The sequence below is a fragment of the Ornithodoros turicata genome, unplaced genomic scaffold, assembly GCF_037126465.1.
Source record: "Ornithodoros turicata isolate Travis unplaced genomic scaffold, ASM3712646v1 Chromosome15, whole genome shotgun sequence".
NCBI lineage: Eukaryota > Metazoa > Arthropoda > Arachnida > Ixodida > Argasidae > Ornithodoros > Ornithodoros turicata.
Genome location: NW_026999318.1, coordinates 1997346 through 2013417, shown reverse-complemented (window position 1 = coordinate 2013417; position 16072 = coordinate 1997346). Strand labels below are relative to the sequence as shown.

Sequence of the window (16072 nt, the reverse complement as noted above, 5' to 3'; positions counted from 1 at the left end):
AGTGCAAGGATGCTGGCGAGCTGGCACATTGAAAAAAAAAAAAAAAAAGAACGACGATAAAAGCTGAGACAAGGAACAGAAATACCACAACACGACACGCTCTCAAGCGACAAGAGCCCCTGCATCCTCAGGAAGTCATTAGGACTTCCTCACCAGACGTATTCCTCTTGTTCCTTTGGTTTATAACCATTTTATCAACATGCTCTGCATCTTCTCGCAGTATGTACTATACATATATCAATGCAAAAATTGAAAGCAAGGACGACAAAGAAATGAGAGAAAGAAAAGATGTGTTAAGAGATAAAACATCCCCACCTCTTGTTCAACACGAGGTATAGCAAGAGGCGAAGAAAAAAAAATAGAGTGGGAGATTTTCCACTATCCAGAACCACAGCCAAGGGAACATACCCGGCCAATCGGCGGATTTATTTTATAATGCCTGGTTATATATATTGGGATACAATGTGATCTAATCATACAACGTTAGCTATGTTTGTGATAGAAGAGTGTCTGCTTATATAATTTTAGCTAGGTCTTCTTTATCACGTTCCTCTGTCTTCTCATCTTCCTTGGCCGTTGTTATTGCTTGGTGAAGAGGCTCTCGTCCCTCTTACAAGCGTCTTTGATTTCCTGAGAGACGTTGGCGTTATTAGCCTTTTGTAGTCGCAGAGTAATGTTCTACACGTATACACTCACCTTTTATTAGTCGTCGTGTTTACTCTTAAATAACCATAACATCACCACTGTCTCAATCATACCTCAGTTTATGGCGCATTATGATCTTTGTTGTCAATGCGCCATTAAACTCCCAATCATCATCATCACCTTGGCCGTTGTCCTGCCTGAGACTGGTTTCCTTTTTGCTGTCATCTGATGACTGAGTGTGATCACTGTAGAACTGTCCCTGTCTAGAAAAATAAGTTTAATAGTGTTAATGCAATTATTCGAAATAATGTTAATTTTGGTTCGAATATTTCTCTTATTTCTCCCATTTTCTCTCTCATGTTATTTTTTTTTTCTTTCAGGTGTGTACTTTTGACTGCGTCTCTTTATCTCTGTTTTTTTGTTTTTAATATTATGATCTATTGCGTAAACGGTGTTTATGTGGGTCTTTTTTTCTTCTGTTGCTATCCGTCTGGAGAGAGCGCTTTCTCTCCCAATCATCATCATATGGGCATAAGGTGATGCGTTCCCATTCTTTTTTTTTTCTCTCTCTCTCGCTTCAAGCTTTCTTTTCTTGTTCTTACTTTTTGTTTCTGTGTTTTTTGTTCTTTTTTTTGTGGGGTACTTGGAGTGAGCTGCTTGCTAATGGTAGCCTTTCGATTACCTGTCTCTCTTTTTTTTTTTGCACAACTTGGGGCGTAGTCCGTTTGTACGAAGGCTTCTTGAGGAGATGAGTAGCCCTTTTACCCTCTTCTTTTCAGGATCTCGATGTCTCCAAGCGAACGTGGTTACCGCGATTTTAAGATATTTTTCTATTATGCACCAGTCCCTGGCCTTTTACAGCTGGATCCCTCACTCCCACCTCGGGGATAATGAGCCAGCTGAGGCCGCAGTTCTGTTCATCTTTGTTCCACATTCATTTTCTATTCATTGATGTCGTTTATCTCTTTTGCCAGTTTGCATCGTATTTGCCTTATTTGCTGTTCTTTCAGCATTTTAGGGAAGTCACCTTCTGATCTTTTTAATTGTCTATTTTGTCTCAATATTTTTTAGTGACGTTACATTTAAGAATATAATGGACTACATCACCCCTACCCATTGTACATTTACTGTATCCATTATCTCTTGTGTGAAATCTTTTGAGGTAGGCAGGAGGTTTCCCATGCCCTGTTAGTAGTAGTCTTATGAAAAAATTATTCTCAAATTCAGGTCAAGTCGCCAGACGGGAATCCATATTTTTATGAGCTACTGTTCTTTATCCCTGCACAGTGTGTTCCATTTTCTACTGACATCTTGTTTCATTAACTTTTTAACCGAATTTTTACTTAATGGAGTCTGTATGATTTTATTACAATTTCTTCCTTTGTTTGCTAGTTCGTCTGCCAGGTCATTACCTTGAATATCCGTGTGAGACTGTATGAAATTGATCTCTAGATTTTTAGTTTGTTTAATTTTGATGATTTCTTCCTTAATCATTCGTATTCTTGGGTTATGATTATTTGAGTTTTTTTATTGAGAGTAGTAAAGAGAGGCTGTCAGTGTATATGTAAAATTCATAATTGAAATTATTATTTACGTACTTTAGACTTTCAAAAAACGCAGTTACTTCGCGTCAAAACGCGTCAAAAATACTTGCATGTTTTTGAAGTTTGAATTGATCTGCATGAATAACCTCATCACGAATCATTGCACAAGAACCCGCACTCACAGTGTCCAGTGCCTTTGATCCGTCTGTGAAAATGGTGATTTTCCTGTAGAGTACCTCCTTTGGCTGTCTGTAGTCTATGGAGAGTCTCTGTAAGGGATGTGTTTCCCAGATACCATAGTTCTTCTCGAGTTCCTCTGCTATGATGTCTTGATCCTGTAGTTGGATGTCCTGTCTTCCGTGAGTTATTCTGTAAAGACTACATTCTTCCTCCAGTTTGAGCTCAAGTGGGAGAAGGTTGCTCAGTACTGGGAGTATATAATTTGCAGTTATCTTATGGGCTCTCGATATGTTCACTAATGGGAGTCTTTGGATAGATCAAAGGTTTCTGAGAATGTGACCGCTATTTTTTTCTTTGTACCAGGCTGGAGCTGCGTAAGTTATAACTCTTTCAATTACCTTAATATAAAGTTCTCCAAGATTGTCACTGTTGATTCCATATGTATTATCATATCTGGATGCTAGTTTAGTGGTTAATTATATAACGCTCCTATGTGTATTGTTTAAATGCGGGAGAACTGTTAATCCTTCGTCTCTTGTGACTCCAAGAATTTTTAATTGGTCCTTATTACGTATATTTTCCCCATGGTTTTTACGATTGGTAGCCCATTTTTGCATTTTTTTTTTATTTGGATATCCCGGCGTCGGGAAAGTGGCGCCCCCATCGCCCGGCAGCAACCGCAGTAGCCCCCTCCTGCACTCACGGTTGGATCGCCGCAGGAGGGAGACCCCCACGTATAGCTGCGCGTGGCTTTCCCGTGTCTGGGGAAAGGGGGATCCTTGCGGCTGAGTGGACCCGGAGGTTGTTTACGACCCTTCCGGGCCCCTCTGGAAAAGCAACACACCGCTTTGGGCCCTGCTTCCCATAGACGGGAGGTCCTGGAAGGCCCGGCCAGGACTATTCAGCTAGTAGCCATCTCCTATTTTCCTTACTTTGTCTTTTCATCTCCTCCTCCCTGCTCTGTTTCTTCTCCTCCTCCCTGCTTCTTATTCACCTTCTTTGGTGGCAAGGATCAACCTTGGGCAGTTCTTGAAATCTCTCGTTGAAGCTGCACTTGGGTATAGTGCAGGGGAATTGTTAACGTGCAGACCGTACGTTCCCCTGGTTGTTCTCGGCGGTGGGCGGCACCCCACTGCACTGAATTACACACATCTCTTCGCAGATTCAGCCAGCACAAAAAATCATGATCGGCCCTTGAAAAGGGGTTGTACCGATAGAGTTAGAATTGATATCGTAGGTTTGAACCCCGAACCCTGGTTCCCCAAAGTACTTGTGATAAAATCTGACAATGAATCCAGACCTCCTGCGAAAGTATCGCCACTTCTAGTAGCAAAGGAACTTGAGAAACTTCTAGGCAAGTATTACAATGCTAAAAAGCTAAACACTGGGGATCTTCAGGTTGAAGTCCACACAAAACAACAGAGTACCGCACTCCAAGCAGTGAAACAGGCTGGTGACATCAAAGCTGCTGTCACAACACACCGCACAACATATGAAGGCGTTATTAAACATAGTGAAAGGAGTGATCTTCGAGGATGAACTCCTTTCGTGTTCTGAAGCGGAGATCGAGGAAGGATTGAAGGATCAAGGGGTTGTATGTGCAAAGCGCATTGTGATGAGAAGGGATGGTAAGGAAGTCCAAACAAAGCATGTAATACTCTCTTTTCGGTTACACACACTCCCATCCGTGATCAAGGCTGGCTACATTAACTGTCATGTACGACCATTCATTCCGAACCCCAGACGATGCTTGAAATGGCAACTTTTCGGCCACAGCTCCCAGATGCGTCGTGGACAACAAGTTTGCCGGTAATGACCACACACTGGAGTCATGTAGCAAAGAATTTCACTGTGTCAATTGTCAAGGCAGCCATCCGGCCTCTTCGAGGTCATGCCCACGCTGGAAGGACGAAAAAGATATACTTAGAATCAGGACCGAACAAAAACTGACATATAAGGCAGCAAAAGCACAGCTGGACTTTCAAAAGAAAGGAATGTTTTCTGAGGTGGTGCGTAGGGGAGTGGCACCACTCAGAGTATCCGTGGAGACCCAGACTCCTGGGCCTCTACTCCACACTCCCCAACCAGAACAGAGAGAGACACAAGTGTCCTCTCTGGTTGCTTCAGTTGGCCTAAATGCCAGCCATCATAATGCAGCCACAACCTCTTCAGAGGCTGGTGGCTCCCTTTCAGTTTGGGATGGGGTTACCAAGGATCCCTCCCAGACAAACACACTAAATATATAAGTCGACCGCGCATAGCAGAAGTCGTCATCGAGTCTTCCAAGCAATAGAAATATTGCGGTGTGTCCTGTACGATAAAACTCTAGTTTTCGGTAAAATCTATTAGGATGACACCTTCTTCAGGAGGGACGGTATTTTTTGGATGCCGAAGGAACCCTCATTGTTGCTTGGCCGTGCAGTGGTGGCATTTCAGTGATTCCAATTTATGCGTCACGTGATCGACAAAGTCGTCCCAACACCCAACAGGGTCTGTCCTGTCAGCCACAGAGTAATAAAACTTACACACGTATGCTCACGTGTCGTTGGGTTTGCATCCCAGAGAAGAGATTTGTATCTCCCCGAGAGCCGCTATCTCCAAAAGGTTCCTATCTTACCATATCTTTGCCTTTTACAAGCGCAATAACCTAGCGGCATATACAAAGCTGACCAACGTGTAGAGCCTGCGGCATGCTGCCACCTGCACCGCAGGCTACTGTCTCCAAAAGCAGGCAACTGTCAATGGAGGACCAGGAAAACAACCCTTTTCCACTGATAAATTTTCAACTTTGTAGGCTATGTATATGATCGTCGCAACTACAGAAGGTGTAGGTAAAAGTGCTTTCACGCGGCTATACGTTTCCGTCGGGTTTGTAATGCAAAGTATGCACTCCCGTTGCTATACTGGTGGCGGCAGTTTCCCTCCCTGTCGCGACATTGGCAGTAGGTTGTGCATGCACTAGACCGGTGCACACAAGTTCAAATTATCGTTTTTGGCATCGTGCGATAAGCAGCGGCGTATCTGAGCTGTCGCATTGTAGCGCGCCTGGCCCGGGATGCTCGCCAACGCTCTCCCTCCACCGGAGAGTGCGTGCGCCTCCGCGTACTATGTTCAGCGAAAAACAATATTTTCTCGCGCTTATCAAAAAGTACCAGTCTAGTTTTTTACATGTTTTGGCTGAGGGTTTCCTTTACCTAGTTTATACAACTTACTGTTCTGTGACGACCGCTTCCTTTTCAAAATTGGCCATAAAAACGTCAAACTTTGCGAAAATCGCTAGGTTTGAGGTGTACTATGGCAAAAACTGCTGCATTGACGGCGTTGAAAACCAGCTGGCTCGTAGAATGGGTCCTCGTGAACGGCCACAAAGTTTTCAAGGATTCCAGCTGTTACGTAAAGTATATTTGAAAAATCGCAAACTCGCAAGAAAAAGCGCCGATAGCTGGGGCGTTTTAGGGCACTAAAAGTTGAAATTTTCCAAACTTTGCTCCTTCAGCACATTTTCTGAACCCTGTCGTCTGTTTGACCACCATAATTATGCGTGTAACGCGAGCGATGCACCCGTCCGATTATTTCAAGCATACTATGGTTTTCGTGCTTACCTAAAACTTTGACCCCGCGTAAAATGACAGGGGCTCAATATTCCCCAGTAAAGCTTTGAGAAATGTCTGTTAGTACCATAGGGTATCCACGATAATTTTTTGGTCCAGAACCACGTGATGCGACGTCATTCCCCGCGCTTTCGCGTGGTCTCTAAGTAGAAACCCAAAATTACCGTTTTTCGGGTGTCTGTAGAAGACACGATAGAAGATCCATTGCTAAGAGTGATAGCCACTATCGGGTGGAGCTTGTGGAACTCATGTTATCAAAGGACTGATAACTGTCGCGAACGGAGGTGGCTGGCGTGAAACGTGCCGAAGTTCTAGGCAAGGGCATACAGGGGGCGGGGCCAAAACGGTTAAAAACGAGGCTCACGGCCTAGCTTAGGGAGAGGCTCCTTTTTCCCCGGACCAGGCAGACGGCTGTTTGAGGAACTGGCTGGGGACTGTTGGTACCGCTTGTGTTTTTTTCCTGCGTTCGCTAGTATGTAATAAATCGTTGCCTTTGTATTACGTGTTGTTCGTGTAGTACCTCCTTTCGCCGGTAAACGGACGGCGGGTCCTGGTTGTGGGTTTCGCCTGCCGAGAAGAGGCAGTAGGATTCCCACAAGCTGTGAGGCGCTATCGTTGTTCCGTGAACCGCAACTGCGAAGACGCGCCATTTTAGGACAATGCATTTTGCGCAGTCGCACCCTTTTCAGCAATGATGGCAGTGGTCTTCGTCCTTCCACACCTGTAGCCCTTCGCTCTGTCACTTTTTGGGAACATCTTCTGGAACAGCGATCACACGTGGTCGCTTCCGCTCTACGGCTGATTGTGCTCGACCAGAAAACCTGCGAAAAGGCACTTGGCATGTTTGAGGAACACGTACAGATATTTCTTCTGTTGGGGAGCGCGATCGGAGGAGACGAAACTAGTGTACCAAAGTGGACTGACGGTGGACGATAGCGCATCTTTTTGAGAAACACTAACCCAAAGAAACACGTTATCTGCCGCCACGTCCAGCCATTGATGGTCATGCCGCGAAACACCTGTTACCTGCTGTATAATTCTTTAGGAATACGTTCGCGCAGCTCTTAAAGGAAAATTTGAGAAGAAAAGTCCAAGTCCCCAATTTTCTGGGAGATTGGAAGGCGCGTCCGTACAATCGAGAGACTGAACAAAACCCGGGAGAAATGTCAGGTATGTGCTCGACACCCCTCAGTTGGACTTGGAGCGAGCGAGGCGACATGTACCCAACCGACCCCTTAAATTCTGGAACTCCTCAGTTTTTTTTTTTTTTTGAAGAGGAAAACAATACCACAGATAATTAGTCTCACCAATATGCATTTGCCAATGAGTTGGCGAAAAATATTTAACTGCTCTTCAGTTTCAAGGGGTCAAAAGTTGCACAAAAGACGCAAACTATATTACGAAGGAAGAAGTCGAGAGGGCGGACTTGCCCAAATACATAAATTTGGAGAAGTCGTAACTGCAGAAAGGTTCGATATGTTTTAGTTAAACTCCGGCAAATGCCCTATTGGTAGACCTTTCTTCAAGGTGGTGGTGGTGGTGGTGATAGGGCTTGCCGTTGTCGGCCTCACGTATCAGTATCAAAACAGCGTCAAATCACACAAATGGTTTTCAGAAGCGTGAGCATTCATCATCGAGATAGGGTTCGGTTACAGGAAACCACACAAAACAGTGACGAATTACAACACAAACTTAATTCAGCACTTGTCTCATTGGCTTTTTCGTGAACTTACTCGTTGACTGGAAACCTCCGACACACGGTACTCGAAGCAACGTTTACCGCCCCCACATTGGTACCGTTCACGATCGGGTTCGAGCCATATTTGTGTTTCGTGGAAGGAACATGCAGTTGAGTTGGCTGTGGCTAGTGACAAAGCAAGCGATTGACCAACTTAGCGACTTACCACTGACATTTTTACAAAGTTTAGCGAATTTAACGCGCGGCGGAAATCTCCGACTCACGGTGTTAGAAGCAATGTTTACCTCCACCACATTGCTACCGTTCTAGATAAAGCGTATTTATTTTCTAATGCGCGTCAGATAGGTGAAAATATGTTTGGTTGAAGAAGAAGACGACAAAGAAGGTGTGTTCTGTTTTGGCTACTGACTGAGTGGAGGAATTTACAAGCACAAGGTAATGCACAAAATCATCTTATAACATAAATATGGAACCGTGTAGCTCTGTACCCTAGCCATATGCAAGATACTACGCATCGGACACAGCCTGTCTGCCAACCACAGAGGAATTTTCCCACACCCCCGCTAACCCCCTAACACCCCCAAAAGTGCATAACACTCTCCAAAATACCGGATAGAAAGGTGGCGCCACAAAAGCGGCTGTAGTGGGCATCACCCCTCAATACTGGACCTCCCTATCATCGAAATGAAAATCCCGGGAATATCCCCGACGATACCATAGTGTATCCGACGAAGCTGCGGTGCAATCTTTACACGAGCGATCACTCGGATTTGCTGTACGGTAGTTAGAGGGCGAAGGTTCTAAAATATCACATGGAAAACATCTCTTCGTGCGAGTTAGACAGTTAGCATGACAAAAAATAACCAAACAGAGGCTTGCACACACAGACTGCATATTTCAATCGGACAATTAAGTGGCGCGCCTCTGTACTGGAATACATTTTCTATGGCATGTTTTGCAGAGATGGGTGGTGGTCCGCTTACGGTCGTTCCGGCTTTGACGAAGTCATTGCGGATTTTTTGCGGCAGAGTGCTATGCGCCTTCCACCGGCAGTTGTTCGCTACCTACTTGCAACAAAAGCCAGCGTCGGAGTTTCCCCCTGAGAGCCCTGTGATATCAGTCGTTCGGAAAAATGCGCTTAAAGTGCCACTCCGGACACGGAAAGCGGAGTTTATCATTTAGCTCATGAAAAAAATGTACCTCAAGGAGTCTAAAAGCAAAATGTCAATCCTGTTCGCGAGCGTTGTGCATTTCTATCACTTTATGAAAGTCTGCTAACCTCCACGATTTTCGATGACGCGAAAAGCAGGTGACGCCATGTGTTGCCCAGAAATTGCATTGATGTAATGTTCTGGAGAAGGCGCTCGTCTCCTTGTAACGACGCTGGCGTCCGGCGAGGGTCACGTGCTGGAGAAGTCACGTGACGCTCATCGAAAGAGGGGGAAAATGGCAGAGATGTCTCCCCCTCCTTGTGTTTTCTCGAAGGTCGGAGCGGTAGGAGGACATGTCATGTGGGGCTCCGCTAATAGAGTGCAAAAAGTGAGCCCCATCGGAAGAGGCAAGGGCAACAAGTAGTATACTCATAAATAACTCATAATTAAAAATTATTTTCTCTAAGTCAGAAGAGATTTCAGTAACATAACATTGATTGGATTCTGCAGACACGAGATTTAGTCCCTAGTGGCACTTTAACGTCACAAATTCTTCAACTAAATACAACAACTGTCTAAAAAAGGTGTCCAGTAATGTACTGAAAGACATATACTAAAAGGCAAAGGCATACCGACAAAGGAAGAGGTGTTTCTTGCCGGAGAATGCGCAGCGTTCAAGCGATGCAGTAGGCTAAGCAGGGATCGGGCCACAGGAGACGACAAGACACAGAGACGTAGGTGGCACAAAATCGTAGCGGAACTGCGCTTTCATTGGCCGGCCTCGCGTTCACCTGGAGTTGACGTTTCCGGAACTGCAGACACTGGGCGACAAATTCATTGGATGATTATGATAGTCTGTCATGCGAAATTTGAGCGCAGCTACTGTGGTGAAGTTTTTATTTTTCACACGTAGTACGTACTTCAGGTAGCACCACCTACCTCAGTTCGTGAAGTCGTTGTCCACGTTGGTGAGGTACGGCATGGCATGTCTGTAGCGCGACCTAGTGCCGGAAATCAACTTTTGCGGATGACTCTTGGCATTGGTGTACAAGACTTTTTCATACGTACGATTTTCCGCCCGTTTTCCAACGGAACGAGCGTAGCCGCCTTCGTGTTGCATTGTAGGATGCTCCTCTCTACCGCGTGACCACTCACGTGACCCCCCCCCCCCTCAGGCAGTACAGAGCATACCAAAGCAGACGGCAGGAGGTGTAGCTGTGTGACAGTTGTCAAGTCAGCATGATGTTGAACGCGTGCGTGCACTTTAATTTTGTGTGTTTGGAGGTTTACTTTTATGTTACGAGACCAGTCACTGTCTGCAGAACGCTGGACGAGTACGCCGGACCGGAAACCTCACGCGTGGCAACGTACGTATGTCTCTTGCTTAAGTTGTAAAGAATGCTGTGCCCACAACACTATTAATCAGACGTGCATAACAAGAGAGGATGAACCTGCGGCCCAGATCTAGCTCCCAAACGAACGGTTCAAGATGACTCGAACACTACTAAAACAGCTGATTGCGCACTTACGAATGAAACGTGTCCCCTTGACAGGGCGACTTTCTGTTGAACGAGAGCCGCAGTCGGGCAGGAACACATTACTGTTTCAGCGATGGTGCTCCCATTTTAACAATAAATGACTTTGGAAAAGCAAAAACGCACGGAGAGCAGCGCGAGAAACAAAGCCTTGCAAAAGCGAAAGTTTAAAGAGGATCACGTGGTCGACAGGACGTAATGGCGGTTTTTAAAAAATTCAACTTCCCGTCGGTAGGATGCTCGTCCGTAAAAGTTAATTCGGGGGCCGATTCACGAGCCACACGTTGCAGTTCTGCCAAGCAGGAGCGTGAACGAGACACAAATATCAGATCGTCAACGTATCTAGCCACCAAAACAGTGTCAGGAAAACACGAATTTACAAAAGCACCTAAATGAGAGTCGAGGCAAACTAAATAGATTTCAGATAAGAACGGTGCAAGAGACGAACCTATGAAAACACCATCCTTTTGGGTGTATAAAAGGCCATCTATGAAGTTACATTAGAATCCAAATATAAATTCAGCAATTCCAAAAAATCACTTATTGCAATGCCAGCGTGAGACTGGAAACGTACCAGAACTTGGTTGCAGTGTGCCAGGAAGCGGGATCCGGACAAAATGTCCCCGGACAAAACGTCCCCGGACGAAATGTCCCCGGACAAATGGTCCCCGGACGAAATGTCCCCGGACCAAACGTCCCCGAAAATGTCCCCGGACAAAATGTCCCCAGATGCCGTCCGGTTGCACAGCCGTTGGTACCTCAAATGTGACAAATGTTTTTCATGCTATCATGTGCAGGGTTGATTGATTTAAATCAGCCAGATTTAAATCACCGATTTTTATCGCGATTTAAGTAATGACTATTAATCAAGATTTAAATCACCTCCCTTATGTTATGTTTGAATTCGAATAGTAAATTAAAACTAGAGACGCTGGGGAAGATGAGACTGAGCCTGGAAATGAACCACTGCCTGAAATATATACTTCAGTGACTTTTAGCGCAAACAGCGTCACGTGACCCCTTCAGTGGCTCTCCGGCACACTGGCAAACAATTTGGTTACACATGGCGGGTGGTCATTCCACGAGCGTAGAACTTTTCCAGTTATTTCTTTTTCCTATTACTATTCGGTGTAATTCATAATATATAGTTTTCAAATAGATCTCCATTTGCATTAGCTAGTAACTGTTAGCCGCACTGTTAGAAGTCTAGACGCCCTTCTTTGTATGTGCTCAAAAAGTGATTTCGCTACTACGAGGTGGCACACGGAAGCCATGAGGTGAAGATCTGTCTTAGAAGACAGAAATCAACTCAGTGATTTAATCAATATTCATCATATTTAAATGAAAAAAAATCTGAATAATTTGATTTTTTAATCCGCCGAACAAGAACGCAGTTGAGGACTGGCAGACGGCTGAGTGACGGCAGCTGGGGACATTTTGTCCGGGGCCTTTTCGGGGGACATTTTGTCCGGGGACGTTTCGTCCGGGGACATTTTGTCCGGGGACATTTCGTCCGGGGACATTTTGTCCTACACCCCCAGGAAGCGCTACGCAATATATTACGCGCGCTTTCATTACACTCCCCGTTGCACACTGATCATGTTTCGAAATGAAGTGCCGCTGACGACGGACATGGAGAAAGAGTGCATGTTTATTTAAAAACCGCATTAAATACTCGCGGAAAGAAAACACGTTACTTGTCTTCAACGTATCCGATTATGCGCCACATTATCGGAGACCCCACAGACAATGCACGGGCTACATTCTCCGCTCGCGGAGATATATAGAGATATACAGGGTGTTACCCTATAAAAGTCTACCCGTGCTGCAATGCCGTACTCGCCAATTACTCAATGCAGGTGGCACATTGTGCGATCTTCATATAAAGCTCATAAGAACATCTAATCTTGGCAAATTTCGAAGTGATTGAGCGCCGCAGCACAAAGTTATAACTCAAAACGTGCAATTCGCGTAGTCTAAACAATCAAGATAGCGGCGTTGAGAAGAGCACTTGACATGCTGCTCCCCAGACGACGACGTGTCGCATATTCTGCCAGCCGGATAGAACTGCAGTTTTCATTTCGCTTTCGTTCGTGTAACTGTCGTACATTGCTCAGAAGTAAGCGACGTGAGGAACAAAAAATGCGGACGTACTCAGCAGAAGACACTCAAAAGGGATGTCGTCTGCTTACTGAGAGGCGTCATCTTGGCTGTTTTGACTACGTGAACCTGACCGTATCGCAAAGATATAGCGCAAAACATGAGGTTCACGTAGTCAAAACAGCCAAGATGACGCCTCTCAGTAAGCAGACGACATCCCTTTTGAGTGTCGGGTGTAGGAAAAAAGGGTCCCGGAAAAAACGGTCCCGGAAAAAAGGGTCCCGGAATAAAGGGTCCCGGAAAAAAAGGTCCCGGAAAGAAGGGTCCCGCTGGCAAAAGGCGGAAAAAATGGTCCCGCAAGCATGCACGTCTTTGGTGTGACAGATGATGCTCCTCATGCAGAGATATGTATGTATGTATGTATGTGTTTTGTGAATACGGTGTTTTATTTCTTTTTTTTTATCTGGCTTTGAATTGCCTAGTTGTTGGACCTGACTACAACGCTTGATTAAAATTCCTACCCCAAAGTTGGCAATAACTCGATCGGTGCGGAACAGATGACATTAGTGCGCAAGTACGCTTCGATTTATTCAAGAGCTGAAACTGGGGACAATTACATATAACACTTACATGCCGAAGCGAATTGTGTAGCCGATACCCCCGAAGAAACTGTCCATGGTTCTTCGGCCTTCTACGTACTCCTCGCAGATTTGATGAAGACGTTCCTGGAGACGCAGTGTTGATGTTTTTATCCTTTTCGTTGCTGGGACACCAGCTGTTGACTGCCCTATCTTCCCGTCGACCGTTGAGTGCTCGAGCCGCAGTGTGTCAATGGCTCGCCACACGCTGGGGTGAGAGTGCCCAATTAAGGAACTGATTCTTCGGTTCCAGGCTTCTGCGTGATTATTTGTCCTGTCTCCACCCTCTAGTGTGACTTGGTGGACATTCCACGTTTCGGGAGGAAACCTCGCTGGCGTACGTCGAATGCGTGGGTTGTCGTGGATTCGACCTACATGACGGTAAGTCCCGTTGACGTACGTTTCGTCGAAGTACGTCACAATAGGCTCCGCTTCGTCTGGGGCTATTGTCTTCAAGAATGCCATCCCGTCAGTAACATCACTGAGGGGAAGAAATGCCAGCCCATCCAGCATGCCCATGAAGTGCCGAAACTCCTCGTCTTCTTTGTACTTCGGTACCAGTCCGGTTTCCTGAATTTTCGACCAGGTACTTTGACAAAGGTGAAAAAAGCAGCCCCTAGTCTTGACGTCATCACCGAGAACGGCTTTAACTGCGTTCATGGCTCCTTTCTCAAAGTCAGTGACAACGGCATCAGGTAATGGTACCATGTTCTGTGAAGCGCACTCGTCGACCACCGCTTGAAGAAGTTCCTCATACGCTTCTTGTGTCTTCCTCGTCATCAGGGCGTACACGACGGGCACTGCGGTTGTACCGAGGGGTGCTAAAATGACGTATAGTTGCTTGAAGAGCTTAGGCGCTGCGTCAAAGTTCCCGTCCATGAACCATGTTGTCGATTCACTTAAAAGCCGGAGTCCGGAAGGGCCTGCGAAGACAATCATGCGGTCCTCTGAGTCGGGGCCACTGTCATGTATGAGGAAACGCTCCTGTGTTGCCCCTTGTGTTAGCGCCCAGTCACCGTCGATCACAAGTTCTCTAGAGATGCCGGCTGGGGCGGGTACACAGACGATCGTTGAGCACGAATGCACCGCTTGAGGCTGTCCTCTTGCTTCAATGATACCTTCTCTGCTGGTGTAAGACGTGACATCGCTCGGGCTACAATCGCTGCAGGGTTTTCCGTCGTAGACATAGCAAGTTCTCGCATCGTGCTGCGAGCTTTTGCCACGTTGACATCACTGGGATTCGGAGGATGGTTGTGGGCTACACTGACTCGGCGCTGTCCTGTTGTTTCACATATCAGGGCCCCTTTGCAGGCTTCTATTCTCCTCACGCAGCGCCAGCGGACGCCGCAAACCACAGTCTTGTGCTTTACGTACACGTACCCATCGACACACATTTTCTCACGTCCTTTATTTGATGTGATGATTTCCATCGCTGTAACCACTCAGGGGGTGTCTGCAATTGTGTAAAAATTTCATTACTTGAGAGAGAGCACTGTGAAAAAGTTTTACTGTGATCGACTTGTCGAAGTCATTAAAAACAGTAGTGGCCCTAGAACTGACCCTTGCCCATTCTTAACTGCAATTGTAAAATTGGATATGACGCTAAAATAACATTTCTGAAATAATTCACACATAAACGAAAATGAAAATAAAATCCCTTACAAATTTCACAATCCACGTCTACTAGCAAAAAAATGTTTGCAGTCACTTACTGAGGATGGATGAGATCCGATGTTTCACCTGACGTTTAGAGCTCCGTAGGTTGAGATCCGGCGCCGGTACTGGTGAAAAGCTTTCTGTCCTTCGGTTGGGGCTCACACTTGACGTCATTCTCTTTTATCGCTTTGGCCCGAGTTCTCAGACCTAGGTCAGTGAACTTTTTGAATGTGTAACCTACTCTTAGCCTAGGCGTGGTACTGGTGAAAAGCTTTATGTCCTTCCGTTGGCGCTTACACTTGACTTCATTCTCTTTTCCGGCTTTGGCCCGAGTTCTTTTTGTCTGTGTAACCTACTCTATCCTAGGCGTGGTCAGGAGGTCAGGAGGAAGCCTTGAATAAAGGTGTCTGGTTTGTACCAGTGGAGTGGTACCACTAGTTCATAGACTGTTCATGCACGGTATGCACGAATCTGCTAGGAGTGTTCAGATGAATGTGCGGGAGAAACAAAATAACGACTGTGTCCGGGACTAGTTTTTCCTGACTTACTATAGCAGTGTGATATATAATTGTCCGCTGTTTTTGTTCTTGAATAAATCCAAGCGTATTTGTGCACTAATGTCATCTGTCCCGCACCGATCGAGCTATTGCGAACTTTGGTATAGCACAATAGCAGTTTTAATCAAGCGAGGTAGTCAGGTGCTACTACTATGCAATTCAAAGCAAAAAAAAAAAAAAAAAAGAAGAGGAAAATAAAACACCGTGTTCACAAAATATAATACATATCTGTCACACCAAAGATGTGTTTAAGCTTCGGCAAAGCTATTGCCTGCCTGCGGGACCATTTTTTCCGCCTTTTGCCTGCGGGACCCTTCTTTCCGGGACCCTTTTCTCCGGGACCCTTTTTTCCGGGACCCTTTTTTCCGGGACCCTTTTTTCCGGGACCTTTTTTTCCGGGACCGTTTTTTCCGGATCCCTTGCGATACGGTGCTCAATCACTTCGATATTTACCATGATGGAATGTCCTTATGAGTTTTGTACGTAGGCAACACATTGTAGCGCCTGCATTGAGTAAGTGGCGAGCACGGCATGCCGGCGCGGGTAGACTTTCATAGGGTAACACCCTGTATATCTGAGTGTCCTCATTCCGAGAGCAAAGAGATGACTCAACCGAAGATCCTTCTGCAGGATCCGATTGCCATGGCGACGGCGACGTCCCCGCAGGTCGACGTCATGCGTGACGTTGCATGACGTGAAGCGCAGGTTCAGTCGTCTGCTATTACGGCACGTTTCGACAAATACAGTCAAACCTCG

The 16072-nt window shown here is 45.9% G+C and overlaps 1 protein-coding gene across 2 annotated transcripts in view; it reads left to right on the top strand.

Annotated features, from left to right (window-relative positions):
* Window positions 1-8071: 8071 nt before the first annotated feature.
* Window positions 8072-16072, top strand: part of LOC135372414 (sodium-coupled neutral amino acid transporter 7-like) — a 65706-nt gene continuing 57705 nt past the window's right edge. For both annotated transcript variants that reach the window (XM_064606030.1, XM_064606029.1), the window contains exon 1: window positions 8072-8114. The gene's annotated coding sequence lies outside the window, so the exon portion shown is untranslated. The remainder of the gene's footprint in view (window positions 8115-16072) is intronic.